Genomic DNA, 11,562 nt, shown 5'->3' with positions numbered 1-11,562 from the left:
CCTTTTGCAGTGTTCTGTATACGGGTGAATGGAACTGTAGCTTGCATCACGGTATTATGGGCAAGAACTCATCAGTATCTTGTAAAACTTTTCCATCTTAGTGAGGAATTTCTCACTGAACATCCCCTTTGTCAACCACAGCCCTTTACAGACCCCTGGAACTGACAAGCAAACCCAACTCCTCCTTTCCAATTGCTCTTGATCACTTGTGGGTTAAGTTAAAACCAGGTTTTTGTCACTAGCCCTTCAGTGAATTACATTATTGTTCATATTACTAAAGTTCATTAAATTTCTGTTATTCTATTTCTTATGGTTACACTATATCCAGATCTGTCCTGATGTCTTTCAGATTTATCAGCTAATTTTAATTTCTGCACTCAAACATTTTGTGCCAAGGTAATTAGAGAAAATTTAAATAACAATAACCCCAAGCCTGAGTCTTGAAGATTTCTAGTATCAAGTCCCATGGTGATTTTTATCATCTCCTAAGAAAATTAGAGCAGGTGAACTGGGTGAGACAAAAATTTCCCTTCTACATAGATGCTTAGGGAAAGTACGCAATTTTTGTGTTGAATAGCCCATGACGGATTTTTTAATTCCATAAATCCATCTAAGTATTTTTGATCTCTATAAACGATTTTTATATTCATTTACATTCTAAAAAAGCTCTAAAATTCACAGCTTAGTTATATGGCAGGTGAAATAGTACTCCATTTTCTTTTGAACCTATCAGTCTACAATTTCATTTGATGTTACCTATACTTACTAATACTAAAGGTAATAAGCATCCCCTACTGATGCTCTTTCTACCTGCGATTTTATAGACCGCAACCATATTCTCTTTCAGAAGACTCTTCTTGAGGCTGGAAAGAGCTAGTGCATACAGTCATCCATTTTCCTTATATGTCTTATAATTCCTACATTTATCATAATCTCTCCTATGTTTGCTGCTAATTTCCTATGCAGCATCATATAAAATTATTTGTTAAAAGTATTGATAGATGACGTATTATACTGTTCTTCTCAAAAAAAGTCAGTTACCACATGTAGAAATGGCAGCAATTTAGTCTGGCATCACCTTTTGGTTAACACATGCTGCATTTTATTCTGTTTCCTACTTATCTGTACATTTTTAATTTTTCTGTCTCCTGTTTTTTAAACAGCTTTGAATTCTATTGAGGTCAGACTAATGAGGACCAAATTACTTCAGTAATTTTCTCCTTTTATCGAATAGAGTGTATTATATGTTGTTCTCCAGTGAATCCTTATTCCTTCATTATTTTGGAACAATGAATAATGGGTGCCCAAAGTTGAACTCATTAAGCTTGCTTAATTTTATTATCAATGGTTATTTCCTTTTTTTATATATGCAAACTCATGAACTATCCTCATTTTCTTTCAATTTCTGTAATTCCTCTTAATTTAAAACTGAAACAGGGCATTCATTTGGATTTGTAGACATAACTTTTGAATTTATTTTTCCATTCATTTTACATCTTCTGATCTCAATGTTTTACATCTCTCAGTTGATCCTTACTAGTGTCTGACTTCCTAGATAAAGTTTTCTTTCTGTTCCTTTTAGATTTACTCCTAATATGCTTTTAACATGACTGTTCATCTAGTTAGGCTTAGAACTTTTCCTGCATATTTATGTTCCACCTGCAGTCTACAAATAATTCTTTCATCTTTGCAGCTCTGTTTGTATGACCTGTTTAGGTGTCATTGAGAGAGATCATTACTTCAATGCAGTGCCTTTCTACTACACTGCAGCAGAGAGATTTGGTGATGTTCCTGAACCAACACATTATCCCCATGGCCTAAATGCTGTGGAAAGCGATGTAGCAAGCATCCAGGTGTCTCTGCAAAGAGCTGTGTCTGTCACAGCTGAGATGAAGGTGCATTCTAATAGGACAGGACAGGCTCAGGCAGGATGTCTCAGACCAGATCAGGACACAATGTTCCGAGAAGCTTATTAGCACAGCATCTTGCAAATAGTGTCTAGAGTCTTTTTGAGCTTAATGCACTCAATTGCATGATAGAAGAGCAGTACACAGAGAGGCTAAAAACCTTTTCAGAGCCTGCTTGAGGACGGTCAGATATATTAGAAGTTCCTGGCCATACCAGAACCAGGTGCCTATGTAAAAGTCCTTTGTGGTGTACCTACCCTCTGTTCCTTGTGATCTTATTTGCTAAGTACCCAGCACAGATTTTAGTTTTTAATCATTTCAATTAAATAAATATCTCCCTTAATACCTATCTTTAAGCCTAAAGAAAGAAGCTTTCATTTGCTGCTTTTGGTATTCTCTCCTTCCCTATGCTTCAGCAACCAACGATCTTGAAAGAGCAGTTAGGTGGAGAGAAGGGACTCTGCAGTGTTTGCTCACTTGAACCAATGTCATTGAAACTGCTTATACAAGCCAAAAGGATACAGTACCAAACCAGGAGTATTCTTACATTGCAATTTGCACAGAAAAGTCACAGTACACTGACTAAACTACTTGATTCGTTCCTATTTTATCCTTTTACAGACACTCTTAAAGCACCAAATAATGTGGTAGAATACCTATTAAATAAATGAAAGGTGAGATTAATCTGGATATATTTTCATTATAAAAAGTGTCTTTACAACATCATTAACATTTTATTTCTCCCTCAGGCTCTGTAAATGCTGAATAAGAATGGAGAACATCATAACACTGGCTGTAAAAATCAAACATTTCTCACCCAGCAGCAGAAGAAATGGCTATATTATTTATATCAGAACAATAACTGAAGACATTATCAGTTGTTTTATATTATACATGAAGGGGTTTAAGAACAGAGACTTTCAAAAACATGCAGTTCAAAAAATAGTCAAGGTATTAGACGCTTTATCAAGTACTTTTGCATTCAGGCTGTTTCAGTCAATTATGTTTGCTATGCTAAGATTATATTTAACCTCTTAATTTCATAGTAAGATCCCTGTCTGACTAGTTCCCTGACTGAGTTGGGTTTTTCTTATCATAATGGATTCAACAGTAGCCGTATTGCTACTGGCAAAGATGCACCAGAATAAATAAAAGCAAAACTAGATCGATGTTATGTCCAACAATAGCAAGAATATAATTTAAACCTTTGGTTGTTTGAGAAATTTAATCTCCTTTAGAAGTCAGAATTAACTGAAATTAAGTCATATGCAAAGAAATCCAAACCAAAATAAAGCCACCCCAAAATCTATAAATCTGAGGCAACAAAGAAATCTCCCACTTCTTTCATCATCTGAAATATTGGGGAATTCTTTACCATATCCCTGTAGAAATGAAGCCAGGAGAAAGAGAGAGACCTGCGTGGCTAAATAGGGAATTGCTGGGTATGCTCAAGTGGAAGAGGAGAGTTTACAGGTCATAGAAGGAGGGGCTGGCCACTTGGGAGGAATATAAGGCTGCTGCTAGAGGATGTAGGAAGGCAGCTAGGAGGACTAAGGCCTCCTTAGAATTAAACCTGGCAAGAAGGGTCAAGGACAGCAAAAAGAGCTTTTTCAAATACATGGCAGATAAAACTAACACCAGAGGCAATGTAGGCCCACTGATGAACGGGATGGGTGCCCTGGTGACAGAAGATACAGAGATGGCAGAGTTACTGAATGCCTTCTTTGTCTCTGTCTACTCTGCTGCAGGCAGTCCTGAAGAGCCCTGTACCCCTGAGACCTTAGATGAAGTCAGGTCGACCGAGCGGTTTGCCTTAGTCGATGAGGAATGGGTTAGAGATCAGTTGAGCAATCTGGACATCCATAAATCCATGGGTCCAGATGGGATGCACCCGCGGGTGCTGAGGGAACTGGCAGAAGTCATTGCTAGACCACTCTCCATCATCTTTACCAAGTCTTGGGAAACGGGAGAGGTGCCTGAGGACTGGAGGAAAGCAAATGTCACTCCAGTCTTCAAAAAGGGCAAGAAGGAGGACCCGGGTAACTATAGACCGGTCAGCCTCACCTCCATCCCTGGGAAAGTGATGGAACACCTTGTCCTTGGTGCCATCTTAAGGCATATCAAGGATAGGAGGGTTATGAGGGGCAGTCAGCATGGCTTCACCAGGGGGAAATCATGTTTGACCAATCTCAGCCTTTTATGAGGAAATAACACGGTGGATGGATGATGGCAGAGCAGTGGATGTGGTCTACCTTGACTTCAGCCAAGCATTTGACACAGTCTCCCACAGCATCCTCACAGCTAAATTGAGGAAGTGTGGACTGTATGATCAGGTAGTGAGGTGGACTGCGAACTGGCTGAAGGAGAGAAGCCAGAGAGTTGTAGTCTATGGGGCTGAGTCTAGTTGGAGGCCTGTAACTAGTGGAGTGCCTCAAGGATCAGTACTGGGACCGGTATTATTTAATATATTCATCAAGGATTTAGATGAGGGAATTGAGTGTACTATCAGCAAGTTTGCTGATGACACTAAACTGGGAGGAGTGGCTGACACGCCAGAAGGCTGTGCTGCCATCCAGCGAGACCTGGACAGGCTGGAGAGTTGGGCAGGGAATAACTTGATGAAATATAACAAGGGAAAGTGTAGAGTCCTGCATCTGGGCAGGAACAACCGCAGGTTCCAGTATAGGTTGGGGAACGACCTGTTAGAGAGCAGTGTAGGGGAGAGGGACCTGGGGGTCCTAGTGGATGACAGGATGACCATGAGCCAACACTGTGCCCTTGTGGCCAAGAGGGCCAATGGCATCCTGGGGTGTATTAGAAGGGCGGTGGTTAGTAGGTCGAGAGAGGTCCTCCTTCCCCTCTACTCTGCCCTGGTGAGACCGCACCTGGAATATTGTGTCCAGTTCTGGGCCCCTCAGTTCAAGAAGGACAGGGAGCTGCTGGAGAGAGTCCAGCGCAGGGCAACAAAGATGATTAAGGGAGTGGAGCATCTCCCTTATGAGGAAAGACTGAGGGAGCTGGGTCTCTATAGTTTGGAGGAGACTGAGGGGTGACCTTATTAGTGTCTATAAATATATAAAGGGGGAGTGTCACAAGGATGGAGCCAGGCTCTACTCAGTGGCAAACAATGATAGGACTAGGGGTAATGGGTACAAACTGGAACACAAGAGGTTCCACTTAAACTTGAGAAGGAACTTCTCCTCAGTGAGGGTGACGGAACACTGGAACAGGCTGCCCAGGGAGGTTGTGGAGTCTCCTTCCCTGGAGACATTCAAAACCCGCCTGGACACATTCCTGTGTAACATTATCTAGGTGTTCCTGCTCCGGCAGGGGGATTGGACTAGATGATCTTTTGAGGTCCCTTCCAATCTGTAGCATACTGTGATACTGTGATACGGTGAAAGGCCCAAAAGTCACAACCACTCACAAATAAACATGAAACTTTCATATGGGGATATTCACCATGGGCCAGGTGTTGTGGAGAGACATGAATTGAGGAAAATTAGGCACATTTCTCTGGTGTACATGGAGGAACTCTGAGAGTCCTCAGGAGAGCGAGGAACAGAAGCAAAAGGGGCTGTCCTGGAGACTGTGCTTGCCACAATACACTCTCCTTACACATTTCGGATCTCCTAATTTCACCTGGCTATTTTGTGAGGTAACGTTACACAGTACTGCTACTGCTGACACCAGGGACTGAATTCTGGAATCTTCTCTTAGTAAATACACATTTTAAAATATGTAAATACATTGGCTAATTTATTGTGATGTAAATCCATTGCCACACCTATTCACTGTGTATCAGTTTTACATGTCTGGACAAATCTAGGACCCTTGTCATAAGCTCTAAACAGACACATGCCATATTTACAATATAATCCAGAGGTGTGAAGATGGTTTGCTTAGAAAAGCCACAGCTAATTTAATTCTAATTATTCTGATGGCTGTGTCCCTTTGACAGTACAGGCTTCAGCTGCTAATGAGGAAAGCCTATCAGGTCTTCGCTGACTAGCTAGCTGCTACTGTACCTAATCTGTTACATCTGGCCTTGTCAATACTTGTCAAAGTATTGTATAAATCTATATGGGATTCAGTCAAATCCTGTATTTCTTTCACTTTGAGGTTGCAGCTTTAGTTGATGGCTTTTTTCTAAACAAACTTCAGATATTTGGGTAAGTTTCTAAGCTCACTTATGATCAAAGGAGAGAAAGGCTCTTTTTTTTTTGAATCTGATTTGAACTCTTGACACATTTTTCTTTTTTTTTCATACATATTTTCATTCTTGTATGTGTTTTGATGACAGGTATGTATCTGCTTTTGTTTTAACTGAAATTTTTAGTTGTCAAAAAATTTTACTAATATACATTTGGGTTCACGTTTTTTTTTGGTGGTTTTTCTTTTTTTTTTGTCTGAAAGATTATTCTTCAAAGCTCCAATAGATGTCACTATCAAAATATAAAAGAGAGCTGGTTGTGTAATGAAGTCAAAGAGAAAGGCAGCAGGGAAGCCTTACTCACTGGGCTGCTTCAAATCCCAGCATGACAGCACAATTCATTAAGCTAGACACTGAAGCTGCCACCCAAACAGTGCACGTCTTTCCATTCTTTATGTCTTTACTGTTAGATCAAAAATATCTAATAGTTTCACTTAATAGCAAAGTAAGACTGAAATTACTGAGTGTCTGGGCTAACAAGCACTTTCCTGTTCACTTTCTGCTCTCTCCTGATTTAAGTACAAAAAATGGTCTATCTTTTCTTTAGCCCACTTTGCACATTACTGACCTGTGTTTTAAAAATGCTCATTTTTCCTGTTGTTTTGGATCGTATCTGGAGTAGGTCTGCTATGAAGCTTTACTACTGTTTTTGGAAGACCTGTCAAAACATGACAGGGCTGCTTAAAATGGGTGAGGAAAGCTTATGAGTAAAATGATTTCATACCTGTATGCCCGTGTTCCAGAAAACTTTCAGCTTTTGTACGGACCAAGCAGATACTTTGTTCTTTTTGTTTAACTCTTAAATCTTTAAGGGAAAAAAAAACCAAAACAAAACCAAAACCACACCCAACATATTTTCTGTGTGAATATTGCAATCTTTCATAGAATCATAGAATCATAGAATAGTTAGGGTTGGAAAGGACCTTAAGATCATCAAGTTCCAACCCCTCTGCCATGGGCAGGAACACCTCACACTAAACCATATCACCTAAGGCCTTGTCCAACCTTGAACACTGCCAGGGATGGAGCATTCACAATCTCCCTGGGCAATCTTTCATTGTTTTGAATCTCTTTTTTGTACTGCTTGGCATAGAATAGCAAAACCTTAGGTAGCTGCTGCACTAGCTCTACTACTTGACGCTGAGATGACTTTGCCAGCATTACTGCCTTGGAAAACAAGTTACCTTAAAATAATAACAAAAAAAAAAACCCAACAGTTTGTAGTCCCTAATTCTGGGGAACAAGGCTGGGAATGGGAGTGTTTCTATCTTTAGAAAACCTACTGACTTTTCTATAAAACTCTATAAGCCCATATGTTGTATGTAATTTTAATCACGTAGTAGAGCATTTTCACTGGTGCAAGCCTTACAAAAACTGCATCAGGCTCCATCACCAAAATAAATTGCACCACAAGATGTCAGTATCCAGTGCAAACAGCTTCCATGATCATGTCTCCCTATGATATGCTTGTGACCCTCTTCCTGTTTGGAGTTATTTTGAGTAACAAATATGTACAAATGTTTGTTAGTCTATTTAGAAGCTATAAGCTGAAGAAAAAAAGGGACAAGAGTAGTTGGATAATTTGGTGCAAACAACCTATCCAGCCTGGAGCCCCATTGCTTATGTAAGACGTTTTCTCTCTCCGTCTAGAATCCTGAATCTGTGCATTAATTCAAAGACACAGCCACCTGGATGGTCCTGCCAATGACAGGTCTGTGGCTCCCAGTCTAGAGAACCTTTGTCTTACAATGCAAATGCCTTTGCAAAAAGTTTTTGCCCTAAGCTACAGATATGCTACTGCACTTACCTTTTAAATCACTTCTTACAGGCAATTTGGCTGAGCCACAGTTTAATGAGCTTAGGATGTGAGGAAATTCAATGAGCCAAAAAGAAAAAGGAACCAAAACCAAAGGTCAGCACAGCTACCCAATTTATGTCAGCCAAGGATCAGGTTCTTCATTGTTACACACTGTAGGAATAGGAACAAGTTGCTGCTTCTTCCTCAGTTGCCTGAAATTATTATTCTTTTTTTTAAAGACCAGCTTTGCTTAGGCGTGATGGGAACCTCCAAAAGGTATAAGCACCAGTGTAGGCTTGGTTACCACTAAATGTGAGCACACACTACGGGTCACAGGGCTTTTTTCCCGCCAGAAATAGCAACACCTGAGCACATATAATCTACAATTAGCTCTTGAAGAACAGAGCAATGGGCTTTTCCTTTTGTTTTTTACCTGCTGTTTCTTGTTAGAGGAGGGCTTATTCTTTCAGCTCTCATTAATCTTCTCTGGTGTGCTACCAAAAGAGGAACCTTACCTGCAAGACTCTTTTCATCTTGAAATCAGCTCCTTAGAGAAAAGTAGACCCCAGGTCCTCATACATGCTGTCTGAGCAGTTTACTTGGATCACCACCTCCAGAGGTTTTGTAAAATGGGCAATCAGAATGCGGGCTGAAACTGCTCAGCATCACTATTCTTGAGACTTAAAAAATCTTGTACCAGTAATCCATACACAGAAGATGATAAGGTCCTCAGTTTAGCTGGCTTTCCCCATTTGTGTAGTTTCCCTGAAGAAGGTGTAAGCAAGTCACTGAGAACTTTCAAGAATCCAGTGAGAAAACGTCAAAAGCAGCAGCCTCCGATAGCAATTGCCACAGCACAGCAAGATCATTAATGGGATTTTATTAGCAGATTTTCTCAAACATCTTGAGTATTTTATCAAGCCTATAATTCCATACGTGCTATTGGGATAAGAAACTAAAATGTAAAGTAAGCAGTGACCACAAGTGTGAAAAGCTGAAAAGGAACAGGTTGGTAGGACTTCAAATGCACAGTTGAAAAATAAAATCAACATATTTTCTCCAGACAAGCAAGTAAGATGCAGAAAACATGAAGGAAAAAATATATTTCTACATAATTTTAGATTACTCCCCCCTAATCAGAAACTGTTCCCTAAAGGAATCAAACATATGACCAAAGCTATGTAGTGTTACTATTTTGCATTTTTTTAACCTTAGCATCTGCTGCATATGTAGTCAGTAAAAACGCAGAGGTTATGACTGCAGTTGCCCAGAAATACTAGATAGTGCTTGAGAAATATGACTATGGCTTCTGGAAAACACAAAAGTGTACCAACATATCGTATTCTGTGAGATTTCAGAGATAAATTTTCCCATCTCAGGAACCAAATGTGTATCTTCTAACCAGACAAGCTCAAGTACTATTAATTCTGCTGCTCTGAGATCTCCTTAACAAGAAAATGGGCCTTACAGTTGAGTATTTTCCACAGAATATATTTAGACTACATTACTACATTTTCCATAAGTTCCAGAAAATCTTCCAGAAAAAATAAAAACATCCCACTGCACATTTTTGGCAAATTTGACAGAGCTCAGTTGACTGTGCAACTGAACTTGAAATGTTGAGTTACTTTTACTAATTTTAATATTACAGTAATCAATATTTTCTAACTCTTATTAATAGTAATATTGGTCATTACTGCTGTTTCTCACTAAAATCTGACTGCAAGACATCTCTGATAATTTCTTCAACATACTGATAAGAATTAACTTCATAGCTACTACTCTGTGTTACACTGCCTACAACTACATTGTTTGTGAAATACTGTCTAGAGGAAATATTATCTGAACTTCTGTTAATTCTGAAAATTCAAAAGAAATACATTTTTTTTTTTAAATGGAGCTCTACATCCAGTAACCTGTTTAATGAGAAGATTACAGTAGGAAATGTCCTAAATTATGTATTTTAGTCGATGTATTTATACCAGCTTCAGTAGGCAGTGCTACATCTTGCCTGTTTTCATTATCTTACCTATAAGTGCAATAGAATCTGACAGGACCATAAAGACTTGCATTGCGAATACATGTCAAATGCTCAAACCCAACAGCATACGATTTCATCTTCTTGATTAAAGTATTGTTAGAAAATCCCTGCTATGTATTAGAATACCCATGCTACAATGCCCACCTCTGCAAGTGCTCAGATGTCTCTTCAGACACACTCTGATGTTTTTTTCACACATCTTAAGAGCTGGTTGACACCTCAGAGAAAATATTATGGGTTTCCATAAAGAGGTGGGAAGGGGAAGCCATTAGTAGGGTACAGAAAGTTTTCATGGGACTATGCTAACGAAATTCCAACATTATCACAGGGTTTTCCTGCAAGGAGAAATCCTGGGGGACAAAATACCGTGCAATAACTTTGCATCTGTAGCACAAACTGTTGTTCATTGTTCTTCGTTAATAATACCATTTCCACACAGTCCAATTATCAGGCATAAAGCAACCATAATTAACCATAGGCATGAGTCACTCTTAGATTTGCCCATGAATAATAGGAATATTGCTGGACAATAAAAATATATATTCAAGTACACACATCATATTATTAGCCATGAAGGCATGGATACTTTTCTTCTCTCTTACAGCTTCATTTCAGGGAAGTTAAGTGATGTACAAAATAAAGCCAAAGATTATCTGACCTTCTGTGGCAAACTTTGTTTTCAGAATCTCAGAAACATCCATTTCATTTCTCTCACCAATCCCTGATCATCAGGCTTTCCTCTGTTAGACGTTGCTGTGAAATCCAGTTCGTGATGATAGATAGGAAACTGGGAGTACTTAGGGTTTTCAAAAAAAGAAGCATGTTAGTACATGCTTACACTGCTGCAGTGTATAACACCTTACCCTCCCTCCCTTTTTTTGTACTGTGATTAAAAGAAGAGCAAACTTAAAATCTGTGCTTTCAGAATGATTAAAGGTAATAAGTCAGCTATGAGTCAGGAGTGGAGAGAAGGTAAAGGCTGTTAGAATTGAAATCAGAAATTCGAAACTTGAAGCAAAGGGCTAGTGTTATTATCTTCAAATAACTGGCTCATGACCTCAGTGTAGACAGACACAAGCAAAAGACACATCACACTCAGTAAGCTAATGAGCTATTCTTTGATCTAAAAATTTTATTCAATTGTCTTACTCTATTTTTCTTACCTGGCAAAATTTCCGTAATCGTAATTTATGTGCTGATAAGTACTTGCAGGCAAGGTTTGGGGAAAAAATTAAGTAGCAGAAGCACCACAAATTCCATAGTGCTTAAAATGTTCCATTATTTTCTTTATTCATTTAATCTCTTTTAAATCAAATATTATTACTAATGGGCTGCCTGCCTCTGCCACACTAAAACCAGCAGGTTAGAAAATAGTGCATAAAAGCTACAGTAGTGTGTTCTCAGGCAGAGAGAGGCAGTGACAGCTAAGGCATGACACTGAAGGGACAACAAGTAACTAAAATGAATTAATAGCAAAGAAACAGGAAAGAGCATAGAAACTGTGAAAAGGATAGTGCTATGTTCCTGGAATGGAAACAGAAAATGAATCATTAGAGGACACTAGGCAGATTCATATGAAAATAAATGCAACATTAACAATGTG

At 39.1% G+C, this 11,562-nt stretch overlaps 1 long non-coding RNA gene across 1 annotated transcript; it reads left to right on the top strand.

Annotated features, from left to right (window-relative positions):
- The first annotated feature begins 257 nt into the window (after positions 1-257).
- LOC134156714 (uncharacterized) lies at positions 258-2,824 on the top strand. The gene is made up of 2 exons (XR_009962033.1): positions 258-396; positions 2,657-2,824. It is a non-coding gene; the product is annotated as an uncharacterized LOC134156714 (long non-coding RNA).
- The last annotated feature ends 8,738 nt before the right edge of the window (positions 2,825-11,562 follow it).

Source organism: Pezoporus occidentalis, unplaced genomic scaffold (genome assembly GCF_034315485.1).
Source record: "Pezoporus occidentalis ecotype Australia unplaced genomic scaffold, CSIRO_AGI_Poc_V1 ctg9, whole genome shotgun sequence".
Taxonomy (NCBI): Eukaryota; Metazoa; Chordata; class Aves; order Psittaciformes; family Psittacidae; genus Pezoporus; species Pezoporus occidentalis.
The sequence above is the reverse complement of the archived record's forward strand: the minus strand, read 5'-3'. Positions and strand labels throughout refer to the sequence as shown.